At 38.8% G+C, this 27,619-nt stretch overlaps 1 protein-coding gene across 9 annotated transcripts in view; it reads left to right on the top strand.

Moving 5' to 3' along the window:
• The window catches only part of DENND2B (DENN domain containing 2B), a 180,634-nt gene that overhangs the window by 18,627 nt on the left and 134,388 nt on the right, over window positions 1–27,619 (top strand). For 5 of the 9 annotated variants that reach the window (XM_068556564.1, XM_068556572.1, XM_068556574.1 and 2 more), the window contains exons 1-2: window positions 9,615–9,700; window positions 11,994–12,056. The exons of 1 other annotated variant lie outside the window; for it this stretch is intronic. The gene's annotated coding sequence lies outside the window, so the exon portion shown is untranslated. Of the gene's footprint in view, window positions 1–9,295; window positions 9,320–9,566; window positions 9,701–11,993; window positions 12,057–27,619 lie in introns of those variants that run through there. 3 more of the 9 variants (XM_068556576.1, XM_068556565.1, XM_068556567.1) reach the window with 3 other exon arrangements.

Raw genomic sequence — 27,619 nt, 5'->3', positions numbered from 1 at the left:
TAATAAGAACCTGCAGTATAAAAAAACAAACAAACAAAACAACTAATACTAAACTTTCATTGGGTTATTTGTATGGAAATATGTTAATATAAGTGTTTCAGACATTACATGAAATTTCTAAAAATCTTATATGTTCTGGTATAATGTTATAAGTCATAATCCTAGTTATTACCTTAAAATGTATATCTCAGAAATAACTAATTTTCTTGTCAACTGCATTATTATGAACTTTCATCAAATTTTTAACTGTAGTCATTTTTAAGTCTTTTGTCATTTACAGACAGTTCTGTGTGTACTCTGATGCTTTTGCAAATATGTTCCTATAAAAGGGTTTCATCTTTAAGAAATTCATGGAAAAGACTCTGACAAGTACAGGTTTCTGGTAACTGACTGTACTGCTGAACTGAATGAATAAGCATTTTCAGCACTCTAATGAAAAACTGATGAACTCATAAAAGTGCTAACAAAAGATCAAGATGAAAAAAAAAATTAATTACATGGGACTGAGTGAACTGATGAGGATGAGTATAATTTTTGTGACTTTCTGTCTGAATTAAAAAAAAAAAAATCCAACAAGGACTCAGAGGCAAAGAATATACAAATCAATTTTCACTGCAAAGTAAAGGAGCTGTTACAGTGGAGGATTACTGGACTGAATGTCAATATTATGACATAGTATGAGTGTGTTTCATGTTTGGTAACTGCAATCATTGTTGCTTTTGCTGTGGTCATCCATGTACAATGCTTCGTGTCAGTCTATTTATCTCTTGTAAAAATAAAATACAGTGTGTGTGTGTGAAAAAAAAACATACAAGGGATGTATTTCAGTATATAGAAATAAGCAATAGTGACTGTAACAGTTGGCTGTATCCGCATGTTTGTAAGTTGCTTAAGGAAGTGATATTAACTTTTTGTAATTAATAAAAAAAAAAAAATTGTGTTCTTTGTTCAGCAAGTTAAAACAAGCTGGTCTGTAAGCAATTATTATCTTCATCAAAATTCCTAGCTCTAACGTTTTGGCTTCTTTGGCCCAGCACGTATGCCTTCTCAAACAATTGGATGGATTTAAAACACTTAGGAGATGTTTGTGCCTATATCTTAATGTAGCATCAGTTCAACAGGAAAAAGAAAAAAATGTAAGATTTGGCATTGTGGCATGGTTTTAAAAAGAAAAATCAAACCAAAACTAAACTAAACAAAAAGCCCTGAATGCTTAAATCCCTGCATACCGAATGAACATTCTTTATCCAGCTCTTAGTAGCAATATACAAATGTTAATGTGAGTAACCTTTCAATAACTTAGTATTTTAACAGAAACTCCCTAAACATTTATCATTCCATTTGTCAAGAAAATAGTTATTTTATTATACTGTTTATTTGAAATCACTAAACATGTAAACTTGGTCATTTTAGGACTAGACATCTCCTCCTTGACTCTAACCTGTAGTCTAGAATTTCCCATAGTGTTTTTTTCAATTATAGGTGCCTAGACCCTACCGCTAGAGATTCTGGTTCAGAATATCTAGAGACACCCAGGACCAGAGCATTGCATTTTGAAAAGCTTCTCAGATGATTTTTTTCCCCAGAGGACAAATGTTTTATTCTTTATAGAAATATAAAGAAATTAGAAGATGACTATAGTTCTCCTCAGGTGATTTCTGATGTGCACCAGAGGTTGAGGACTGCTTTTGTTCCTACTTTACTCAGCACGTTGCATCCCGAATTATTTTCCTCAAGTGCACATCATGTCACTTTTCTTCTCAAAAATATTGTCTCTCTACGCCCTTCAGAATAAGATTAAAATTTCTTAATATGTTCTCATGGTCTTCCTGGATCTGACCTTATATTAGTCAGAGTAGGATTAGTTTACACTGCAGTAACAACCCCTAAAATTTCAGTGACTTAAGATAGCAAAAGCATATTTCTTACTCATACGACATGTCCAGTGTGGGCCAATAGGGAGACCCTCATTTATTCAGGGACACAGTCTTCTCCATTGTCTCACAGGGCTTTGCAGGGAAGAGAGGCATGGCATCTCTTACCCATTCTTCAGTACTTTGGCCAGGAAGTGACATGTTGCTTCTGCTCACAGCCTGTTTGCTAAAACAGCTCCATGGCCCTGCCTAACTGTAGGGTGACTGGGTGATATAAACTTCTGGGGACTGGGAAGAATATTAGTAAGCACTAGTAGTATGTACCATCGACCTTTAATCTACCATTTTAAAAAAAAATTGAGGTGGAATTCATACAACATAAAAGTTAATCATTTTAAAATGTGCAATTCAGTGGCATTAATTACATTCACAGTGTTGTGCAACCATCGCTTCTGTCTAGTTCCAGAACATTTTAGTCACCCACAAAGGAGTCCTTATACCCATTTCTCCCTCACCCTGGCCCCTGGCAACCACTAGTTTTCTTTCTGTCTCTATACATTTACCTGTTTTGGATAGTTCAGAGAAATCATACAATATAGTGACCTTTGTGTCTGGCTTCTTTCACTTATATGGTGTTTTGAATGTTCATCCACATTGTAGCATGTATTAATACCTCATTCCTTTCTGTGGCCAAATAATATTCCATTATATGAATATACTGCATTTTGTTTGTCCATTCATCTGTTGATGGACAGTTGGGTTATTTCTACCTTTTGGTTATTGTGAATAGTGCTGCTGTGAACATTCATGTACAAGTATTAATTTGAACATCTGTTTTTAATCTTTGGGGTATATACCTAGGAGTGGAATTGCTGGGTCCTATGGTAATTCTGTGTTTATTCTGAGGAACTGCCAAACTGTTTTCCACTGAATCTACATTTTTAGTCTGTGTTACTGTAGTCAAAGGAGGACCGGTCATTGTTCCTAAAGCTACTATTTCACAGCTCAGGCAATTCCTTTGGTTTTGAATTATCTCCCCTTCTTTTCTATTTATTGAAATGGAAATTCTAACAATCATTTAAGGTTCAGTTCCAGCCCTCTCTCCCTCATTTCTCAGTAAGAATCTCTACTACTTCTGCAAATTTCTATATTTCCTCCTCATTGTCTCTTTTATACCACTTATTTTATTCTGACTAGTTGTTTATATTTACCTTCCTCACTAGATTATAAACTTGCTTGTACAGTTTATTTCTCTTTTATTCCCTGTGATCAAAATCAGTTTATTGCAGATGTTTAATAAACACTTGTTGAGTGAATAAATAATGAATAAATAGCTATATTTATATAATCATTTTTTCTTATTTATTATAGGTTCCTTTTTTGCAAGTAATATGGACTAGAAGATATTACATTCTCATTCTTATTTCGGGGATGCTTGTTGGGCAAAATTCAGTGAACTTAGTGACAAGGGCAAGTCATTCTTTTTTTTTTTTTTAATTTATTTATTTATGGCTGTGTTTGGTCTTCGTTTCTGTGTGAGGGCTTTCCCTAGTTGTGGCAAGCGGGGGCCACTCTTCATCGCGGTGCACGGGCCTCTCACTGTCGCGGCCTCTCTTGTTGCAGAGCACAGGCTCCAGACGCGCAGGCTCAGTAGTTGTGGCTCACGGGCCCAGTTGCTCCGCGGCATGTGGGATCTTCCCAGACCAGGGCTCGAACCCGTGTCCCCTGCATTGGCAGGCAGATTCTCAACCACTGCGCCACCAGGGAAGCCCAAGTCATTCTTTAATGTAGAGATATTTCTTAGATATAAGGCTGACTAAGCCGGCCTTTCTGAGCCTGTTCTTGTCTCTAATCCATCTAATGAGCACCTGGCATCTCATCTTATTCTCTGTCAGGTCCAGCCCGCCCAGCATCATCAGTCAAGCTATCCTAATACTTTCTTTAAATAAACACTAAATAGCCTGGTATTTGGAATAACACCCCAAACAACATTATAGAACAAGGAAAGAAATGAACTTAGGTCTGACTGAACCTTTTTGTAAGCTGATTATAGAAAAAGAACCTTGCTCTTAGGTGCTATATCTTTCATGTACTTTGGAAGGGGAGAGTGAAAGGCACTATTCAGGCAAGGAAAATAGATTCTACTATGAAAAAGGAGATAAGTGAAGTAGTTCAGTTCCATTATCCCTTAAATACTTTAACAAATTAATAACTTATTTGTAATTTTATGTTAAAATCCCAGTTAAAACACTTAAGAAAGTAATAATCACTGAAATCCAAAGGAGATTTATTATCTTGACAAAATTAATTTGTATCTTAAAGGATAGGTTCTTAAGATCTTTATTAATAACCCAAAACATATGTTAATTATATCTACCAGGAATACTATTAATTTTCCCCCTTAAATTCTGTGTAGATATAAATAAAATCTTTATTTTATCCCAATAGAAAATTTTCAGGTTGTGAGAGAAAAATATCTACTGTCTTTGTGTATGTATATGCCAGAAATTTCTTACAGATTTTCATTGTCAGTCAGTCAACAGGAGGAACTATTTATTGGAGGGATTGTTTGAGAAAAACATAAAATCAGGGGGTTATTTACAAACAGATGTGGTATTTTTAAACCATATCTGTACGTTAACCAACATTGCTTGCTGAAGCTATTTTGTAGTCTGGAATTGTGCATAGTAATATTCACAAGCAAACTGAAAGTTGAATTCTGCTAATCCTACCAATAGACTGGGGTAGAACTTGAACCCTTAGCCTTGCTGTAGAATGGTGATTTTTACCTTTTTTGAGATTATGAACCTCTTTGAAAATCTGTTACAGTATATGGACCTCTCCTCTCAAAAATGTGTTATGCACACATAAATAATTGTGCATTCCCTTTGAACATTTCTGAAAAAATATACAAGAAACTCCAGTGATTGCCTGAAGAGAGAGGAACTGGAGGCAAGAGTGGGAAGGAAGACTTTTTTATATATTCTTTTATACTGTTTTTGAAGTTTTTAAACCAGGTATATATCTTACCTATATATGTGTGTGTGTGTGTGTGTGTGTGTGTATATATATATATATATATATATATATATATATATATAAATGTGTTTTCTTAAGTCACAGTGTTAAAAATTTTTGTACACAATTTTGGGTTCTGTGATTCTTTCCCCCTACAATCAATTCCTCAATTTTAAAATCTTCTTAAACTTCTGTAAACAATGTATAGTAGGAATAATTTTTTAAGGCATTCAGTTTAAGGATTTTTTTTTTTTAAAGTTAGGCTGTAAAGGTAACTGCTCCAGTATGTTGCTTACCGTGAAGGAAAGAACTATACTCTATTTCAATTCATACAATATCTTGCTTGATTCCTTTCGGAAAGCCTGTATGAATGTGTGGTGATAGAGGGGCTTTCTTCTAAGGGAAAACTGCCATACATAGAACTGACAAAGATCTTAGAATTAGTTTAGTCTAGTGTTTCTTAAATTTGGAGATTCTAATTCTGTAGATCTGGGACTGGAGCCAGAATCTGTATTTCTGACAAGCTTCTTATGTGATTCTGAAGGGTTAGGAGATGTAGGAATTAGTAATCTAGTACACACTATTATGCTTTACTGACTGCAAAAACTAGTTGCGAGGATTCATACTACTGACTTAGTTAACATCTGTGTGAATATAAGTAAGCCCCATTCGCCTTTTGAGGGGCTTGGAAAAGAGGAAAGTAAAAAGCCAAAGGGAGTGACAAGGTCATCCCTTTGCACTCTTGATAGCTATTTCTGAGGTGTGCTGGGCCCCTGGAGATTACAGATCAGAGGTTGTTTTATGTCAAAACTGGCCCAAAGTCTTAAAGCTTATGGAAAAACTCCAAGGGTAAATATGGGGTGCTTTAGAAATGAGGCTCTACTTAAATTTAGGGAGAATGGAAAGCAGGATTGGATTAAATAGTACTTGTTGAGGTTATGGATTAGTGATTAGTAATTATTTTCTTTAAAAAATGTTTTAGGATGATTTCAGTCTTTAGCATTTAAGTTTAGCTGTTTCAACAAAACATACTATTTTTATTAAAAACAAAAATTTTTGAAAAAAGGAAGTGATATGTGGAAAAGCATGACCTGGAAAACTTAAAGGTCATCTGGGCTGACCATCTTTTCCAGTCGCCTGCCTTAGAGAAACCTGGTTATTTGGATCATGTGGCATAAATAAGCCACCATTGCCCTTTTAATGACCACATATAATATTATAGGCAGAGTACCTAGGAGGAAATAACTGCTTCATGAGTACTAGACCTGTACACCTGAAAGACTTCCTTGAAAATCTTAAGCCCTTTGTTCCTCAAAGAAAAAAGAAATGCCAAAGCAAAATCCATGAACCAGAAAACCCAAACTACTCACCATGCTCAAGTGCAGGATTTAAAATAGCAAAAGGAAGTAAAGCCCATCTCTGTGACGTCAAGTGCTATTTTGGTATACGGCAAAATAGTTGAATTATAAGTCCCTCAAAGTTAAAATATTAAACAGACCCTTAGCTATAAGATGTGTTGCCAGGCATCTGTATGGAATATAACCATGTAATCAGAGTGTATTGTGCTTCTCCACACAAAGAGAACCAAAGCTACTGCTTCTAAAGATTAGGAAACTTTCATTAGACTGACAGAAGACAGTACAGAGGAAATGGCTTGGGGGTGGAGGAGATGTATGAGAGAGGATGAAAGGAACAGCATTCATACTATCCAAATTAGAGCCAGGATGTTTATGCTCAAATCTTGTCTTGGCTCTGTATTGAGGGGACTGAATAATGGGGACATGGGAAAGTGTATCTCTGAGATCCCTAAATTAGGCACGAAATACACCAAATTCTTCTTATAAACTCTTCTTATTTGCAGCAGTCTCTGCACATTTCTGAATATATATTGTGATTAAAATCCAAACCCAGCTAATGCTAATTATTCCTTCCTCTCTTTTTGTTGCTGATGTCCTTTCTAAAGCTGTTATTTCATTCTGTTGTTTACAAGTCACATGCCTCTACCGGATTGTAACCTTATGAGGAGTGTTTTTATTTATCTTTCATTTATTCAAATAGCATATACTTATTGTGCACCTCTTTCATGCTGGGCACTGTGTTAGGCACATAGGCTACAGTTTTTAGCAAGATAGACCTAGTCCTTGTCCTCATAGAGCTTATACCTCCCTTAGCACCTTATACATAGTTGGCTTTTTTTGTCAAGTGATGTGGACATTAGGTTAATGCAAATCACTAAGTTAATACCATTTAAAATAGCATTAAAAACATTTCAGATGTCAGTGTCTCTAATAAATCTTTGGCTAGTATTAAGATGAACTAATACTGACATCAGTGGAGTTTAGACTCAAGACTATATTTAGAAAAGTTAGGGCTGTTACTTTTCTTTCTGAAAGAGAATATCTAATTAAGGTTTTTCTTAGGAATTAAAAAAGTTTGATGCATAATTTGCAAAACATTGGCAAACAAAAAGAATGACTATTTGTATGTCATTATTGCTCTCTTACTTTTCTTTAGCACATGTAAGAGGCAGCAGCAGCAGTAGCTGCCAGAGATGAAAACAGTTACTATCCTGGGTCTGAAGAGAGAACATCTTGATGCTTTCCAGTGAGTTGGCTTTCTTTACAGGTGTCACACACAAGAAAAACAAGACTTTAATATAAGTTTTAATAGTTTTGGAAGTGGGAAACTTAAGAACCTCTGTACAGAGCTTGGGAGCTGCAGGTGGAATTTGCCTGGAGCATTGTTAAATTTTGTGGCTTGTGTTCCCTAAGGATTCTTCTACATGACTTCTCTTGTTGCTTGTGGAGGGTAGAACCACCCTAATTTGAGATTGGAGAAGACGGGAGAAGGCTCAGTCCATCCAGATAGCCCAAGTCTCCTGAAGGGTTCAAGCATGTCAGTGAACTAGAGTAGAAACTCACTGTTAGATTTTGAGTTTGGAGTAAAGCTTGTTTTGATTTGCCTAGTTTCAAGTTTTCTCCTGTGTTTTCCAGTAGAGAAATGAAAATCTTGGGTTTTCCTTATGTAGAACCAATTCACTTTACCAAAGACTGACATATTTTTCACACATAGACAACTATGTAAGGCCTTCTGCTAGAAAGGCCAAACATATGCTCTGGCACCAATTTTATTGAGATAAAGCATTAATACTAGTAATTCATGTTAATATCCTTTTCTGGCAAAGGAACAATAGACTATCAGTTTGGTTCTTGCCACTTTTTCTGTTGGATCAAGAACAAGTTAAATTATCTTCAAGATGTATCAATATCTTAAACTCCCCATTATTTTTTCCCCCCATCATTTTTGATGCTTGCCCTGCAGCTGAGTAAGTACTTCTTTAGGGTATGTGACAATTGAATTGGCTTGGGCTTTGGAAACATGTCTTGGCCTTAGAGCCTGTTTATGGTCATTCTTTTTTTTTTTTAAACAAATTTTATTTATTTAATTGATTAATTAATTAATTTATTTTTGGCAGTGCGGGCTTTCTCTAGCTGTGGCAAGTGGGGGTTACTCTTCGTTGTGGTGTGCAGACTTCTCATTGCGGTGGCTTCTCTTGTTGAGGAGCACGGGGTCTAGGGTGCGCAGGCTTCAGTAGTTGTAGCGCACGGGCTCCGTAGTTGTGGCTCGCGGGCTCTAGAGCGTAGGCTCAGTAGTTGTGGTGCACGGGCTTAGTTGCTCTGCGGCATGTGGGATCTTCCCGAACCAGGTATGGTCATTCATATACGTTTGCTCCTTCAAAATGTAACTAGGTTTGTGAAAGTCAATTTTGTGCATTTCAACATTAAGTTCTATTTATAGTGATTTATGGGATGAGAAATTGGGCTACATGGCTTCCTAACATCCCACCAAATATGTATGGGTTTCGATTTTAAGTGATTTGCATTATTCTTTTCCAAGTGGATAGTCATACTGAGTTAACAATTTCTTTCAGAATTCCACTAATAAATCACAGATTCTCACTGCTAGTATTCCATTGCTTTTTCTTTAATGACACCCTTTTCTAGTTTTTGGTTTTGCAAGCTAATGGAGTATTTAAAACAAATTCTCAGAATGCCCTTAGAACTTTCGTTTCAGACCAGACGCCTTGGAACCCTAGTGCTTTCAGAGTTCTTCCGCTACTCCTGCAATACCAAATGTAGCTTCTTTTAGTGTCTTTTGGGGTTTTGCAGGGCTCCCCCAGCCTAGGGCTGGGAGAGCGGAAAGAGCTCATCGGTTAGTTTGAAGGCAGGCGGGCTGTACAAGCAGCTTTTCCCAGACGCTCCCAGCTCCGGCTTTTCATGCATACCAGCAGAGCCGCTTTTTTCCTCCAGTGATTGAAACCATCTGGACTGCAGGGGGGTCACGTGTGTATGAGAAAATGACATAAAGTTTCATACCCCCTTGTGGTTTGCTCCAGACCCAGACAATTCTTGGTCGGATGGTCCGAGGTGAGGGCCGGTCCAGTTTGAGGACCAACTCCTCACCCTGCCCCCGAGCCCCGTCTTCCCATCCCCAGCGCCCTCCCTTCCCCCTTTGCGCACTCTCAGCGCGGTTTTCTTGTTCCCTCCAGAGCCTCCGAGCACACCCCCTCCGCCAGGCTCCAGCAGCCCACCCTTTCTGTCTCGGGTGGAGGCACACCTCCTCCACGCCCCCCTCCACTCAAATCTGTGCTCCCTCCCTTCTCTCTCCCTCCAGCCCGGCCGCAGCCCTGGGCGCGGATGCCCGCCCGACGACCGCCCTCTCTCCCGGAGCGGCTCCTCCTCCGGGCTGCGCGGCTGCAGTCAAGCCCCCATCCGTGCGAGCGCCCAGCCTGGCTGGGGAGCGCAGAGGTAAGTGCGTCTGGGCCGCCGTCCCGGCTTTCCCTGCCCGTCTTCTCGCCGGGGAGGTTGCTTGCTTGCCCCAGTGCCCTTGCTCCAGGCCGGGTGGCGGGCAGGAGGGCCGCCGGTTCCGGTTCTGCCTCTGCCGCGCCCTGCCCTGCCGCTGCAGTCCTAGCCCTTTTCCCGCTATTCACCACTCCTCGCCCCGGAGGTGTTCCAGCTCTGGGAGTGTTTGCGTTCGGGGGCCTCTGAAGGCGCCGACGAGCTGGGCTGTTGGGGGCTGCCCTCCGGACGCTCGTGGCTAGCCCTACTTCCCGGCTCCGCTGGGGCGCGCAGTTAGGGGTGGGGAACATGGAGCCGAGGGTCTGGGGAAGTGCAGAGCTGCGGTGTGCGACGAGGAGCCCCAAGTCCGAGCGGTCCTGGGAGTGAGCTCTGTGCGAGCCCCTGGACGCGCCCGGGCTGCTCTGCAGCTCTTACCTGGAGCTGTGGTAGTTTGTGTGCAGGCTCCTTCAAGAACACACACACACACACAACTCAAACAAAGGAAAATGAACTTCGCACTCTATTACTTTGATTACCTTTCCTTTCTTGCACTTGTTCTGAAGTGCACTAAGTATTAAAAGTGTATTTTTAAGTGACCCAAGACTAAAGGAGCACACTTCAGTCAACGTTTATGTCACCTTATTAAAGAATTCAGTAGTTTGTAGAGTTCAAGAGACTGAACGTTTTCAAGTGTTTCTAAAGAGAGATTATTGCATTTTCCTGTGGTCTTCATGAGAATGTGGTTTATAATTACTTGAACCTGAGTAAAACAACTTAACTAAGTGAGAGAATTGGCCTTAATGCTGCCTTAGTCCAGCTCTTGCTTTTATCCCCATGCAGGTGTTTCTGCTGTTTGGACCACAGGGTCTTGGGAATGGTGAAGGGGTCATTATCCCATCTCCAGGACTGTTTTGAGCTATCCTTTATGTGCACATACGTCAGTTGGCCATCTTAGGACAGGCCACAAGGTTAAAACCCAAGTGACTGTATTACTGTTTGTTTTTTTTTTTCTCCAAGTAATATTTTCAGAAAGTGAATCCCTTCACTGATGAGATTTTTCAGAAATAGGGGTTTCTAACGGATCAGAAATAGTCTAGTTTCCAGAAAGCTAATCAAAGGTAGAGACCAGATTGCTCTTAATCTGTCTCCCATGCTGAATTAAGGGCAGCACAAAGCAAGGGCTCAAAAAGAACCTGTTGAATGCATGGAGTGAATTAAAGCTTCTTGGTCTCTGCCGGCTTGGCTGAGAGTCCCCCTGTGACTACATAGATTAAGGCTTCATTTTCATTTACCCAATAAATATTACCCTTGGAAAAACTCCCCAAGATATGGGCGAGATTTGCTCAAGTGTATGTGGGAAGTGGTATTATCCCCTAATTGGGCCAGAAGGGCAACCATTATTGGTAGACAACCCCAAGGCAACTGAATCTTCAAAGTATTTTTTATTGAACACTTAAATTGTTATTGGCTTGACAGTTGATAAAAACTTTGCTCTTGGGTTGGTGGACTCATCGGGGAAAGAGGAGTGACACATAAGAGAACAATAAAAATTTTAGATCCATTGGCTTAGACTATAAGAATTATAGAAGCTCAGAGGAGAAAATGATTATGAGCCAGGGTAGTTTCATAGAAGAGAAAAGATTTCAATTAGGCATTGAAGCAAAGCATGGTTCTGAAATTAGTGGAAAGTTGATGGGGAGTATTTTCAAGAGAAGAGAGAGTAGACCTTTTGGATTGGAGCTAGGGAGAGAAGTGATGCTTACTGAGCATCTACTCTGTGCCATATGCCATGTTCTCTCTTCCATCTTCTAGTGCTATGAAGTAGGTATTGCTGTTCTTGTTTTAAAGAGAGATGATCAAAAAGATAAGTAACCTGTTCAAGATCACACAAATAGTAAGAGGTAGGGCTGGAATTCCAGCTCCCTGAGTTCTGATTCTAAAGCTTGTGCTTCCCCAGCTGCCTTCCACAATGGCAGTGGCAGGTTCAGTTGAAGCAGACTGGTCAGCTTGAATTCTGGCTCAGGAGCTGGGACTTTATCCTGTAACGTTGTGTAGCTTTTAAAGATTTTTGAGAAAAGAAGTGATGGGCAATGTTTTTAGATTAATGTGACATCTGTGTACAGGAATGTGACACGCTCATCTTAGGTAAAGTGCAAGATGTAGTTCTTAATTAGCAGGTTAAAGAAAGTGAGTGTAGTCAGGATATCTGGGTGTGTAAATTCCTGCCCTGTTTCCCATATCCTTCGATGGCTTTGTTCACTAGGTAAGAACGGGTTGCACAGACCACAGGGCTGCCAGGGATCAGAGAAGAGCTGGGTCCGAGCAGGTGAGCGTTGACATGGAATGGGTATGCGGAGCAGCACGACTGCCGGTTTGTCATTTACGTTCCCCATGTGTTTCTCAATGCTTTGGTTAAAAAGTTTTTTCTTTCCTGACTACCCTGGGATGTAGATCAATGTTGTAATTTGTTTAAGAGCCTTTCCTAAGTGGCAAAGTTGAGCTCCCAAACTAGGGCCTCTGCCCTAAAGATGTTGTTTAAGTTGAGATGCCCTTTTCCCCCAACATTCCGTTGCTTCTTATAAATGCTGAATTTTAAAACTTGGCACTAGCAAGGTAAAAATGAATTGAGATTACCTTTCTTATTAATAAGACCAATTAAAAGAAAATGTACATTTATTTCACTTTTTGTTATGGAGGAGCAATAGGATACTGTGTGGGAATTTAGAAGGGATAGGGAAGCCAGGATTTAGAGATGTGCAAAGCTCTTTCTACCTGGCCACATTTCTTACCAGTTAATTGTGTTGTTCATGTGTACAGCTAGGGAGCTTACAGGGCCATTGACTATCCAAGTTTATAGGCAGGCCCTTTGATTCTCTGCAGATAATGGGCTCAGGAAGGGCAGCAGTGGGTGGAGCCATTTTGTTGGAATTATCTCCCACTTTGAATGAATACAATCTAGATTTCTTGCTCTTCCTTGTGCAACCTCTAGGCCTTTTCCTCCTCTGAATGTGTCAGTGCTCTGAAGACTTGGTTCTTAGGCCAAGGAATATCAGGTAACAGGAGGCTGCACAAAAAAGGGCAGCTGACAGAAAAATCAAGTTTGTCAACTAAAGAAGTTTTAACTAATGTTAGAGTCAACCATGTTTTTTTGTAAAATAAAAAAATGCAAAACCAAAATTTGATCTCAGTTCTCCAAATCCATTTTTACCTTTAGGAGCCTCTAACTGGAGAGCTTGCCCTATTGAATGAGGCTTTGGTGTGTGAAATTCTCACCAGCACCTCTAAACGTGTCAGGACATGACTCAGTTTGGGTTTTGGACCTCTGAGGAATGTGACCTCTTGGTGTAGGGGATTTAGAGTCCAAAGATATGGGTTAAGTTTCCAGCTTTGCCATTTATTTAGAAGTGTCTGGAATTCGTTGTTGGAGGGATTTCTTAGCTCAGTTTATCTAGTTCTTCTAGATCAGGTTAGTCTCCCAGGATGAACTGTAGTTCATGTCCTGATAAGCCCTTGGTTCCTTCTCGCATTTTGTATCTTGTATCACCTGAAAGCCATTTTGCTTTATCTGTAGCCTGTGGTTATAGATGAGAAAGGAAAACCATCTAGGATTCTCTTCCAGAGAATGGCAGATCTCATTGTTAGTTTACTGGTGATCTTTTGGTATGGATTTCTGTGAGAATGCTCTTGAGGTTAGTTTTGAGAGCTGGGGTCTCAGAAAGAGACTTTGGCAGTGCTCTTGTTTAAATGTCAGAGATGTTTGGTTGCATTTTTGGCTCATGGCTTACACAGTTGTTAATGTTTTTATATTTCGTAAGCATCTGCCATTTTTATAATTTATTAAAGGAGTGATTTAGATTTTCTAAGATAGCTAAAAGCTTAGAAAAATAGGACTAGAATATCCTTTTGATACTCAGATGTAATCTCCTAGTATAGTAGAACCACTTGACTATTTTAACCCACTCCACCTCCAGGTATCCTTAAATCTCTACCTCCAAATATCCTTAAATTTTTCTCAAGAGATTTGCTCTCTCTCAAGAGACTTCACAACCTCTCCAGGAAATGTTTTCTGAGCTTTCCAGACTGATGATCACAGATTATCTCCTTGTCATTAGCCTGAGTTTTCTTTTAGTGTTTCTTACTTTTACTGTTTTCCCATCCCTCTTCAATGCATAGTTGTTCACAGAGTGGACAAATTGTCTTTCCTGGACCCTAACGTCAGCTACCAAAAGTGCAGATTGTTCCTTCTGTACCCATCCTTCCCTTCCCTTTCTCTGGCTAAACAAGCTGAGCTTTCTCTGTTTAAGTCTTGCTTTTTAGACCTATGATTATACTTGTTGTTTTGTGTGTTGTTTTATGCAGGAAGTCAATATCAGATATGTTGGCAATTAGAGCTTTCAGATTGAAGGGAGCCTTTTGGAAATAAAATGTGCTTTTTTTCTCCCCTATCAGCATGAGTAATTGTGGAACATATGTAAACTCTGGAGATGATCTTTTAAAAAAGAAATTATCACCAAAAGAATTTTGCCCAAGTCCTTTAAGGACTTAAAAAGAATCCAGCCTTTGCAAGATTGCACTAAAAGTAACAGACTAACCCAATTAAGGCCTTTCTAGAAGTGTGGGAATCATTTGTTCAAACCGGAATTTAGGACCCCCAAGAAAATATGATAGAAATAATCTGCTTAACCCTTTATTAATAGCATAAGAAAGAAAATCCTTTTTAATGGACCTCTTGTGATAAAGGGCCATAGTGATTAGAACATGCTGAGAGCCCTGATTGTCAGTGTTCTGGAAACTACTTTGAGTGGACAGTTGTCAATGTTAGTGGCTTTTTGTCTTTCTTTGACATGAAGTTGGGATCTTGGTGTTAATTTAGCTAAGGACAAGTTTGAATATAGATATTTGTAGATTTTTTTCCCCCTTCTCCCTACTCTTCCCTTTCTCGAAGGCTAGAGTGGAGTAGATATAGCCTCTAGTGAAGGAGTCAGTGTCTTGGGACATTTTGTCAGACACTGGTCTTCAAGGAAGCACTCTGTATTGCTACCATTTGTACACTCTGGTGTTCAACTAATGTTATTGAATATCTGCTATGGACAAAGCACTGGCTAGTGCTTTCAAGCATCTGTTCTCTTATTGCTTTTCTTCAGTGAACATGCTTAATATTAGGTGTTTGATGAATTGATTAGTGGGTAGAGTTAAGAAGTTAGATGGGAAGTAATTTTTGGATACCCCCGATTGGATTACTGCTATGGGGAAGTGGCTGTTTGTACATCACTCTTGCTTCTGCTCTAGATGCTGAGATGACCCCTGATAAAGAGGCTCAGCATGTGGGCATATATTTTCTAGTGAGTGAATGGGGCGCCGTCAGTTATTTTTGCTATTAGTCATGTTAGGTTACATATACTGTTGCTGGGAACTCCACTTAGTGTAATATCTCCTGCATTAGAAAGTGCCCAATGGGTTAGTAGTAAGGATTGCCTGGAGAAGTTTTTCCTGAAAGTCTGGCCTTCCCACTTGAGCCAGGGATGGATTCTAGGTGCTTAGACCCGAAGGGTTTCTCCACAAACCAGAGTGATCCTAACACTGGGATCCAAAGGGAATGGAAGTTCTCCTGAAATTTTGTACTGCTATGGGAGGGGAATCAAAGCTTGTGCTTCTCAGTGGACATTAGAATCTATACACAGAGACCTAGGGATGAAGAAAACCAGCTTACAAATGAATATTTAGTGCTGTGTAGGGTTAAGAAGAGCATGGAAAAATGGGATTTAAGGTCAGAGTGTTCATTTGAGTCCTTAATGTACAATTAATCAGAGATAACAGCAGTGAGGGTTTTGTTTTGCTGCTTTTTTCTCCACATCTGTGTTTTGACAGGTCACTGCCTTGAATTAGAATAGAATTTAGGACCAAAGTGTTTATACGGAAAGTGATAGCAGAGTCATGGGAGATGGGCAGAGGATACTTTGTATCTTATTTCAGATGGACCATTTTTAAAACCCCCATAAGTAGCTCAGTTGTCCAAATTCGTTAGAAATAGCTTTGCTGAAAGGTATTGGTAAAATAACATTTAGCAGCCTTTTGTCTGTTCCAGGTTTAGATATGAGTGAGAAAGCCAATTTGGGAGCAGTTTCATGTGCTCAGCTCTGCCCACATTCAAATCGCCGACATAGTTCCCATATCCTTGTCACTGTAACTGGTCCCTGGGGGCCCAGGGGCAGATCTCAGGATCTGAGGCGCAGATGTGGTTGAAGCCACATCAAGAGTTGGTCCTAGTGGGTCAGCATTATTTTCTGTGGTTATCACCAGCGCTGGAGGCGTGGGGAGGAAGGTGGGTGGGACAGTGAAGAAAAACAGAAGGGCATATAGTTCTGTGGAAATTGAGTAAAGAAATAAACTCTTAGAACTTCTTTTTCCCCCTCATTGACTTTTAACTTTGTTCTGTTGGAAACTCGTACCACTTGAGGTCATTTTGTAAACACTCAGAGTCACTAGCCAAAGGCATTGTGACACCTGTGCATTGGTGGAAGGAGCCCTCCTAGATGATTCTCTGGATGTGTATTTGGCTTATGCCCATTTTCTTTCCCTCTTTTCACCTAAGTTTTGATGCTGTTTTTTTTTTTTTTAAAACATTGCTTTTTAAATTTTATTTTATTTATTTATTTAGTTAGTTAGTTAGTTATGGCTGTGTTGGATCTTCGTTTCTGTGCGAGGGCTTCCTCTAGTTGTGGCAAGCGGGGGCCACTCTTCATCGCGGTGTGTGGGCCTCTCACTATCGCGGCCTCTCTTGTTGCGGAGCACAGGCTCCAGACGCGCAGGCTCAGTAATTGTGGCTCACGGGCCCATTTGCTCCGCGGCATGTGGGATCTTCCCGGACCAGGGCTCAAACCCATGTCCCCTGCATTGGCAGGCAGATTCTCAACCACTGCGCCACCAGGGAAGCCCTGTTTTTTTTTTAAGGAATAATTTGGCTTCAGTGTCCAGAATTCTTTAGGGCTATAGGGACTGGGTCCAGGGGCCTGAGTGTGACATGTTGCCAGATAGGAGAGACTTTTACACCTAGACAAACCTCCAGGAAAGAAGAGACAGAAAAGTTTATACACAAAGCATAAGGATTGGAAGTCAGAAGGGAAAATGGCGTGGCAGGTGCTTTGGCCATTGTGACTATCTCTAGCAAGGTGGGCCTGATGGTTGGATGATGGTGTGGTACTAAAGATATCTTATAATCCACATCATTCCTTGAAGAAGACGAAGAAGTTTTTTCCTTAAGAGAAAGTATAGTACATTGACTTTAAAGTTTTTAACTTACGTGATGTGTCCACAAGTGAGTTTCAAACACCCTAGTATGTGTCTGACTCTGTGCCAAGCATGGTAGTGGGTATACAAGTACGTGAAAAAAACAAAAAAAACCAACCCTGAACTTAGAACGTATAATTATTGCCTAAAGAACTCTATAAAGTATTAAGTTATCAAGCTTTAAATTGTGAGTTGCGTACAGGGGGTTTGGGGCCCCAGACAAGGCTTAGGACATTGCAGGTTTATGGAAAAGCCTTGGGTTGAATGGGGGCCTTTGGAGATGTTGGCGTGCCCCAGGGCTCGGGCTCCAGCCCCCTTTTCTTCTCTATCTGCACTTTTCTTAGGTGATCCCATGGCTTTAAAGTACTAGCGTTCATGGAATGTTTACTTTGTGCCAGACTCTGTTCTAGGGGCTTTACATGCATTAGTTTAATCTTCAGACAACTTGGTGATGTAGGTACTATTATCCTCACTTAAAGATGTGGAAACTGAGGTCAGAGAAATGAACTTTTTTGAGATCACACAGTTCATAAACTGGAGAGTCAAGATGTGAACTTAGTTGGAGACTGGATGCCAAGCCCTTAACTGGTTCTGTTTAGCCTTCTAACTGGTCCTGAACTCCTCTACCTCTGTCCCTTCTTCACATAGCAACCTAAGTATTATGTTCGTCCCCTTCTTTAGCCCTTATAAGGAATCCTGCCCATCACACTCAGAAATAGAATTCACATTTACTACCAAGTCCTTATGTGCTCTAACTCCTAGCCCTCCCACCAGCTCTTCGCCTTCCACCCCATCTCTTCTGTCTCAGAGCCTTGGCCCTGCACCTGGGATGCTCTTCTTGAATATTGCTCATTTGCACCCTCACTTCATTCAAGTGTCGGCTCAAATGCACCTCCTCGGGGAGGCTTTCCCTGACCATCCGATGTAAACTACTCTTAGTCAATCTTTAATGCTTGCTTTGTTTTTCTTCCTAAAATTACATTACATATTTGTGTGTTTTTCCTGTCTGCTTTTACAAAAATAAACAAACGCCATGAGGTTAGGGAGTTGGTCCATCTGTTTCCTGGTATCTTTACTTTTTAGAACAGGACATGGAAAGTTTTCCTTAAATATTTGTTAAATGAATAAATGGTGTCATATGCATTTGATGTTCATGTTTAACATTACTTGGATAAAAAATAGTGGAGAGGAAAGGGATATACAGGTGAAACAGGTCTGGGTCTTACTAGGCTTTATGTTTATTACCAAGGCTTTGCCATAATATCTGGCCAAGAAAATGCTCAGAAAATCTTAGTTGAATGAATGCATTGTTTGATTTATTTTGAATTCCAGACATAGGAGTTCAGAGAAGAGAGAGTATTGTGGACTGGAGTGCTTAGAGAAAATTCACAGAGGACTTGCAGACTTTGAAGGAGAGATGGATTTGGTTGGTCATATAGGAATCATAGAGTAGTTTTTTTAAATAAATAAATAAATAAATTAATTAATTAATAAATTAATTTCTGGCTGTGTTGGGTCTTCATTGCTGCGTGCGGTCTTTCTCTAGTTGCGGCGAGCGGGGGCTACTCTTCGTTGCAGTGTGTGGTCCTCTCATTGCGGTGGCTTCTCTTTGTTGCGGAGCACGGGCTCTAGGTGCGCGGGCTTCAGTAGTTGTGGCACGTGGGCTTCAGTAGTTGTAGCTCGTGGGCTCTAGAGCACAGGCTCAGTAGTTGTGGCACACGGGCTTAGTTGCTCCGGGGCATGTGGGATCTTCCTGGACCAGGGCTTGAACCCATGTCCCCTGCGTTGGCAGGCAGATTCTTAACCACTGCGCCACCAGGGAAGTACCATAGTGTAATTTTTTTAAGCTGGGAGGATTATTAAGATGATCTGGTTCAATCTTTCTATTTATAGACAGGGAAACTGAGCCCAGAGAGGCAAAGGACTTATCCAAAGGTACACAACTAGTGTATGTCAGAAATGTGTCTGGAATCCAGGTATTTAGGTTCCTAGGTCAACTCTCTTTCCTCTATACAAGTGATGTTGGCTTGTGTGGGATAGAAATTGGCGTGGAAATTAGGCCATCCTATTGAATCAGCAGGTTTATACAAGAGATACATGGGAGATATGGGAAGCTGAATAAAGTAAAGCCCAGATCCTGGAGGATCTTGAATGTTATCGTGAAGACTTTAAATTCAGAATGACAGGGAGGCATGTGAAAATGCTTTAAGTCTTGCCCTGTCTTTTTTCTCCAATGAAGGTGACATAATTGGTAGTACAGAAAATGGATTGGAATTGAGGAAGAAAAGTGGAGCCTTGAGGAGTTAGGAGGCGCTTGTAACGATCCAGGTATTAGTGTAGTTAGGGGCCTAGTAGCATTTCAGTTTGTTTTTTGTTTTTGGAAATTCGTGGTGGTTTTTGAAGATGACATGTAATTCTTTGGTAAGATGTGTGTACCTAGGTTTTTAAGAGAGTTTGGGAGTAAAAAGCCTGGAGAACTGGTATTTTACCTTAATTCTGTACATGGTTGTAAATGACATTTTAGTATCTAAATGATAATTCCTCTTAAAGAAACCAACCCAGGTTAGGAAAGTGGGGATAGAAGATAACACTATACCAGTCTGAAAACAGTGATGGAGGGGATGGGGAAGGGAAGGAGGAACAGATGGGCAATGAATGGGAGCAGCTTCTAAGAGAGGGCCTGGACCTCTCTGTCAGAGGAGCTGTGCTGTGGCTGGGGAGTCAGGCCTCCGGGGACCCCAACTTTGCACTGTTCTTTTAGGACTCAGGAGGCCGATGGAAGTAAGACCTGCCTCCTGGGCCCACAAATGCTTTGGGTGGATGGGTTGCAATAAAGCCCAGGCCCATACATGTAGTCCACATAAATTTTCAACCAGAGCTGATGAGAACAGATTGATACAGTCCTTACCAGGCCAGTGAATTGGCACAGGGTATGATATTTTATTTATTTATTTATTTTTGGCATCAAAAAATCTGAGGGTTTTTTTTTTTTTTTTTTTTTTATGTTGTAACAAGATTTTGGACCAGAAAGGAACATTCCTTTTTAGACATTTTCAAAGAAAAGATTTTTATAAAATTAACTGTAGTTTCAGTGAGCATTTATTATTAGTTGAGGAGTGACAGACTCTTCCAGCAAGTCAGGTTTATTCACATATGAATCACAGATGTTTGTATTTCAAAGTGTCAGTGGATAAATTATTTTCTGAGCATTATAAAAAGCAATTCTTTAACATTAGATGAAGATACGAGGTTATTACTGATTGTAACAGTGTTGAGCCAGGCTGAAAAGCTTGCTCAGGTTTTGCATGCATCTATCCATCCTACCGAGCGTCTGAGCACTGATTTCATATTAGGCACCGTGTTAAGTGCTTTGGGGAATTCAGAGATGAAGGAGATTACAATCCCTTTATATTTCAGAGCCAATCTTTCTAGCCGTATCTCCTGCCACTTCTGATAATGTCTACACCTGAACCACACCACAGTCACTGCACACTGTTTCCCAATCATAGCTACAAGTTTTGGCTCAGGTATTCTTTCTTTGAGAATGCCTTTCCTTTCCTTTTTTGCCTAGCAAAAATCCTTCAGGGTGTGATACTTTAAAAGTTTTTTCCATCCTCAGGAATCTTTTTCCATCTCTAAGGAAAAACTTTAAAAGTCAGCAAGAAGTGAGAACACAGACCTTCAAATAATATCTCATACTGGATCTGAGAGTTTGGGTTGCAGAAAAAATCCTAGGGTATTCAGCATTCAACAGATACTTATTGAGCAGGGCCTATTAAACACCAGATACTGTGCTGAGCATTGGAGCTTTAATCTTTTGATCATATTGCATCAAATGTTATTAATATAGAATATTAACATTTGGTTCTATTTTGCATTAAGGTCTTTAAGCCCCCAAGGTTATATGGCTCGGTCCATAAGCTCTCAGTTCAGACTGTTCACTTATGCTTGCATTCACCTGTTGAATGTGTACTGTGTAACAGCCAATATGCTGAATGCTGAGGCAGTTTTGAAGAAAAGAAAGAATTGGTGAGGGTCCTCAACTGGTTGACTGGAATTTGCCAGGTAGATCTGGTAGCTTCCAGTTTGCTGGGATTCCTGGCAAAGAGGGGAGTGTTGTCAGCAGTAGTGTACCTCCTTCATTTGTTCTACCCACACTGGGCACTCCCCTCTCTCCCTTACCTCTGTCCCTGGCCCTGTGTTTACATTTAAGAGAAATGAAAATTAGCTTCTTTGCATTAAGTTTGGGAAATTCCATTAAGGGTAGCACTTCCTGATGAAACCAGTAAGTTTGCAGTCTTTCCAGAAGAATTTCTTTTGCCCGTGTGATCCCTAAGAAGAGCCTTTTCCATGGGAACTTTTTTCCTTCCTCTGAAAGTTGCTTTGCCTGCGTTGTAGACACTGGGCACGCAGAGTTTGGTATCTCTCAGGCCCTTCACTTCTGCCTGCTTCATTGGCTCTTTGGGGTTGCTGAGAGGGGCATGGTGTCTTGTTTTCTTAGAATGAATGACACAAATGAGAGGGAGGCAATCATGCTAATTTTCCCATCCTTTGGAAAAAGCAGCTGCTCAGAACAAAAGAAGACAGTTGCAAAAGAGGAGTGTTTTATTGAATCTTTAGATTGCCATCTGGAGTGAGGTTGTTTTCCCCTCCTTTGCTTGGCATCTGGAACTAGCTTGTATACTGTTTGAGGTTTGCTCTGCTTTCTTTGTGTCTGTGGGCTTCTTTAATAGAGAACTACAAAATATAAAATTATCTTTATCTTCAACTTTAAATTGGTTCTTTTAAAAATATAGTATGTGGGACTTCCCTGGTGGTCCAGTGGATAAGACTGTGCTCCCAACGCAGGGGGCCCGGGTTTGATCTCTGGTAAGGGAACTAGATCCCGTGTGCCACAACTAAGAGCCCGCATGCTGCAAGTGAAAGATTACGCATGCCGCAACTAAAGATCCTGCATGCCGCACTGAAGATCCTGCACGCCACAACTAAAACACGGAGCAGCCAAATAAATAAATGAATAAATAAATATTAAAAAAAGTATATATATATATATATATATATATATATAAAAATATGTGCATTGTAGTAAATTATAAAAAAAAATTAAAACCTTCACTTTCCCAACACCCAGAGATGACCACTGTTAACATCTTTGTGCACCCTCTTCTAGATCTTTCTCTAAGCATATCTATGTACATATTTGTATTCTTTGTTTTTTTACCAAAGCAAGATCACACTATACATACTGTATTTCATTCTATCTTATTTTTTAATTATCTCCACTTTTCCTGTTCAGTGAATTTATATTTTAACTAATACCCAGGCCATGTTTCAGATTTCCCCATTGATCCTCAAGTATCCTGTCATTTTTTCCATACCAACATCGAACCTATAACCACATGCTATATCTGGTTGTTATGTCCCTTAAACTTCTTTTATTCTAACCCAGTCAGTCCCTTTTGTATGATATTATCTTGTTGAAGAATTATCCTTAATAGACTCCTTTGACTGAGGGCTGACTCTGTGACCTGTGTATCACTAAGAGGTTTACAAATGTCATCTCATTTAACCCTTGTGACAACACTAAGAAGCATGTTATTCTGTATTTTTGCATACTCTCTTCCTGTGAGATCTCAGCTATCCCCAGGGATTCAACTATTTCCTTTATGTGAGAGACTGTATCACCTATATCTCAGTGGTCACCTTAAGAGCCTGAAGTCTTGAGCCAGACGGCCTAGGTTCAAATCCTTTTTCCACCACTTATTATATCTGGTCCTGGACAAGTCATTTAACCTCTCTGTGCCTCAGTTTCCTCATCCGTAAAATGGGGTAATAATAGTGGGTACCTCATAAGGTTTTTGTGAGGTTAAATGAATTAATATAATATAGGTAAAGTACTCAGAACTACCTGGCATATAGTTAGTGTATATAATTATTGCTATTGGACAGCTGGATGATCCACAAGCACCTCAGACTGTCCGATTCAATACTTATCTGTGGAAAGCTGCTCTTTTTTTCTCCTGTATTCACCAGCTCCTTTACAGACTCATCTCTGATTTTTCCTTCTCTCTCAGTAATCACACTCATAAAGTCTTGTCACGCCATTTCTCAAAAGTCCTCCTTGCTCTCTTGCTGCCTCTAACCCATTTAAAGTCTTGACCATCTTCTTCCTGGAATGCAGCTTTAATGTCTCAGAATGCCTGCCCCTGGATTTTCTTAAGTCAATCTCCCAGGCTGCTCCCAGAGTGAGCTTTCTAAAATACAAGTCAATTACCATACTTCCTTGCTAAAAACTCTTTCCTTTTTATGAGAAATAACATACAGTAAAGTGCACAAATATTAAGCATATAGCTTAATGGACTTTAACATTTGTGTTTGCCCATATAACTACCACTCAGATCAAGGACGTTTTCAGTGCCCCAGAAGGTTGCTTTCTGTCTCTTCCCAGCGAGTATATGCATCCTTAGCCCTAACCACTCTTCTGTTACCATTTGTTTTGCCTTTTCTTGATCTTCATGTAAGTGAATCACAAAAGCTCTTTATTGAATCTTCTTTGGCAGGATAATTCCAAACTCATTTAACATGACATTAAAAAATCTTTGTCATCTGGCTTTTACTTCAAGTCCTTCACACATGGCCTCCCCTTCCTGCCATGCTGAAATGGCCTGTGGTTTGCCAGCACAGGCTCTTATTCCCTTTCATTTTTTGTGCTTGATATTCTCTTGGCCTTCTGACTTCATTCCCTGGCAAATTCATCCTTTAAAACTCAGCTCCAGACAGAATCCAGTGCAGAGAGCACTCTGGAGGCATGATTATTATAGGTAGTTACTTATTTACACGTCTTTCTCTCTATTCATCAATTTTAAGAGCCCATGGATGGGGCATTTCCCCCCTAATTAGTTTTATACAAGTAATTCATATTCTTTCTTGAAAAATTAGAAAACAGAGACAAAAAAATCACCTACAATTCTACTATACAGAGATGACCATTGCTTACATATATACCAAAATCTGTACCAACACTTTAAAACAAATAAATAAATAAACATGCACTCATAAAATACTACTTATCCACTTTAACCTATTATTTAAATTTAGTTTTTTCCCTATTTTTTTCTATTATAAAAACACTGTGATGAACTTCCTGATGCCTATATTTTAGTGCGGTTCCCTGATTTTTTTTGGAGGATTCATTCAGAGGTAAAATGGATAGATGAAAGAGATGAACATTTTCAAGGGCTTTTGATGCGTTTAGCCAAATCACCCTCCAGAAAATCTTTAAGGTGTGTACACTTCTGCTAGGGTGAGTGAGTGTCTGTTTATAGCCATCCTTGCCAAGAATGAAAGAATGAAAGTATGAAAAGAATGAAAGTAATATTTGCAAATCTGATAAGATAAAAATGGTATTGCATTGTTGTTTAATTTGCATTTCTTTGATTGCTACTGAGGTTGAATATTTTCTCATATGTTTAATGCCATTTAATTATATTTCTTTCGTGATTTACATGTTTATGATTTTTATATTTTACTTTTACTGATTTTACCAACTCTTTTAATATTAGGGATATTGACTCAACACATATATATCTATATACATATATATATATATATATATATATATATATTTCCCCCAGTTTAACTTTTGACTTTATTGCTTTCCACATATAAACATTTAAAATAACTTAATGTAGTGAAATATATTAATCTTTCAACAAAAATTTTTTACCTGTCCTGTCATTCTTAGAAAGATCTTCCCTCAGCAAGATTAAGTAAATATCCATTATATATTCTTCTACCCCTTTTATGATATCATTTTTTAAATTTAAATATTTACTCAATCTGGAATTTATTCTCTTATAAAATAATAGTAATAGCTAATATTTTTGAGTGCATATTATACACCAGGCACTAATGCCAGGCACATGCTTTACATGTAATGACTCATTTAATACGTTCAACAAACCTGTGATGTCGGCACTGTTATTTTCTCTGTTAGTATCACTGTGAAATTGACTTGTTGACTGTTTGCCTGGCTAGTAAATGGCAAAGACAGAATTCAGGTTCAAGTATTTGAACCCCAGAGCTCATGCTTTAACTACTCTGCTAACTTTATTTTTGCCAAGGAATTGTCCTAATGTTATTTGTTAAAGAATCCATTCTTTCCCCACTGTTTTGAAAATGCCAATTTTAATCATATGGTAAATTCATATATATATATATATATATATATATATATATATATATATATATATATATACACACACACACACACACTTAGGTGTGTTTCTAGACTTTTGTTCCATTGGGCTGTCTGTCTGTTATGATGATAATGCCAAACTGTTTTAATTTGTGTAGCTTAAAGACTATATTCTCCTCACCTTTGCATCCCCAGTGCCTAGTAGTGACTGTCACCTTGTAGATATTTAATGAATATTTGCAGAATGTTGTAATTCTTGGAGGTTCATGGAGAGAATTCAGAGGGTCTGCAACTTGGGTAGAAAAAATTACATCATCATTTTCACTGACCCCTTACTGAAATTTAGTATTTCTTTTAATTATGAGTATAGGCAATAGAGCACAGTAGTAATAGTACTACCTGTGACTTTGTCACTGATAGAAATCATAGATATTTGCCTAGGTGAACCCTAGGTTAAGAACACTTACTTTACTGTGTTTCTTTCTTGAGGCTGTTTTATCACTGTGTCTAATACCAAGGCAGAGCTTGATACTTAGTAGATGCCCAATAAATATATTAATTAAAAAAACTTTAAATTTTCCCATATATTCTTATCCAGCGTCAAATATTATCAACATTTTGCCAACTTTGTTTTATCTATTTAACTCTCTCATCATTTCTGGAATTTTAGTTATTTTACCCAATAATATTTCAGAAAGCATATCTAACTGATAAGGACTTTAAAAATATATAACCACCAGAAATATCATTTGATATCGCTTATATGTGGAATCTAAAAAAAAAAAAAATGATACAAATGAACTTATTTACAAAATGGAAACAGACTCACAGACTTAGAGCTAATGAATTTATGGTTACCAGGCGGGGAAGGGTTGAGGGGGAGGGATAGTTAGGGAGGTTGGGATTGACATGGACACACTGCTATATTTAAAATGGATAACCAGCAAGGACCTGCTGTACAGCACAGGGAACTCTGCTCAATATTCTGTAGCAACCTAATTGGGAAAAGAATTTGAAAAAGAAAAAAAAAAATCTTGTGCAAGTTAAAAAAAAAAAAAAAATATATATATATAACCACTCTCATCACATTTAACAAAATTAGCAACAATTCCTTAATATCATCTATTACCCAGGCCACATTCAGATGTCCTCAGTTGTCTCAAAGATGTCTTTTACTTGAATTGGATGTTTGCATGGGGATCTACACAATGCCCACATTTTGCATTTGGTTGGTATGCCTCTTCTATAAATGTCACTGACATTGTATAAATTACTTGTTAGTTTATCTTCATGTTCTGATATTGCTCCTCCTCTTGTCTGTTGCTTCTTACTTTTTGTATATTTTTACTAATGACTTATTCTTGACAATTGTTATTTCCGTATTTAGCATTTTATTTATCTTTTTAATAAGAAATTGTTGATTGTGGCTATTTGATCTTATTTTTTAAACTTAAAACATTTAAGTCTCACAAAGTTGTTCTTTGATCTATATGTTGGACTTGAGGTATGTGATGGGTATATTTCTTAATTTGTTTTCATTTTCTCAAGGCATCTTCTCATCTTGTTAAAAAATTTGAGGTGAAATACTTTCTCAGAGCTTTTTATACATATCTGGGCCTTAATTATGTCCTCTGCAAAACTGGAAGAAATTCAAATTTGGGTCTTCTCTATACGCAGAGTTTTTTCTTCTCTTCACACTTAAAAGGTATGAGAATGTCATACATAGTGTTAGTTCCTCATTGTTGATTTTGTTTAGGATTCTGTAATCTTGTTTTTGGACCAAACTCTTTAATCACTTCTGGACAGTTTGCTTCTGTTAAAATTCTGATTACAGATTTGAGGTCATTTGTTCAAAGATTTCTGTTATTTGCAGGTGGTTTTCTGAGCTGCATGCCTTCTCATGATTGTCATTTTTTGCATTCTTTGAATCTTTTTTTTTCATTAAAATTTTTTTCTGTATATTATGTCTTTTTCTGATTAGCTTTTTCTGTAGCATCATTTCTATTTTTATTACATTCATCTATTCATTGATTTAGTATGGACCTTATGTTTTTACTATTTCTTTTGCAGCCTGTACTATTTATATAGTCAGTATGATAGTCTGTTTTATACCTCGAGAATCAATATCAGCCATTCTGTAAATTTGATTGATTGAGTGTTTACTGTGAGGAAGGCATTCAGTTAAAGGGATTGGCTTTGTTCTTCTTTTCTACCGTAAGGCTTTTTTTTTTTTTCCTTTGACTCATATCTTTTTCCTATTTATTCATTTTTGTAAGTTTACTTGTTGATCCTCCTTTCATAGTTTCAGACTATTTTGTTTGTACTGTATTTACTGAGATTTGTGAGAAGTCCTTTTCAATATACTGAGATTTCATTTCAAGCTCATTATAAAAGTTAATGAATTG

The sequence above is a fragment of the Eschrichtius robustus genome, chromosome 11 (assembly GCF_028021215.1).
Source record: "Eschrichtius robustus isolate mEscRob2 chromosome 11, mEscRob2.pri, whole genome shotgun sequence".
Lineage (NCBI taxonomy): Eukaryota > Metazoa > Chordata > Mammalia > Artiodactyla > Eschrichtiidae > Eschrichtius > Eschrichtius robustus.
The sequence above is the reverse complement of the archived record's forward strand: the minus strand, read 5'-3'. Positions and strand labels throughout refer to the sequence as shown.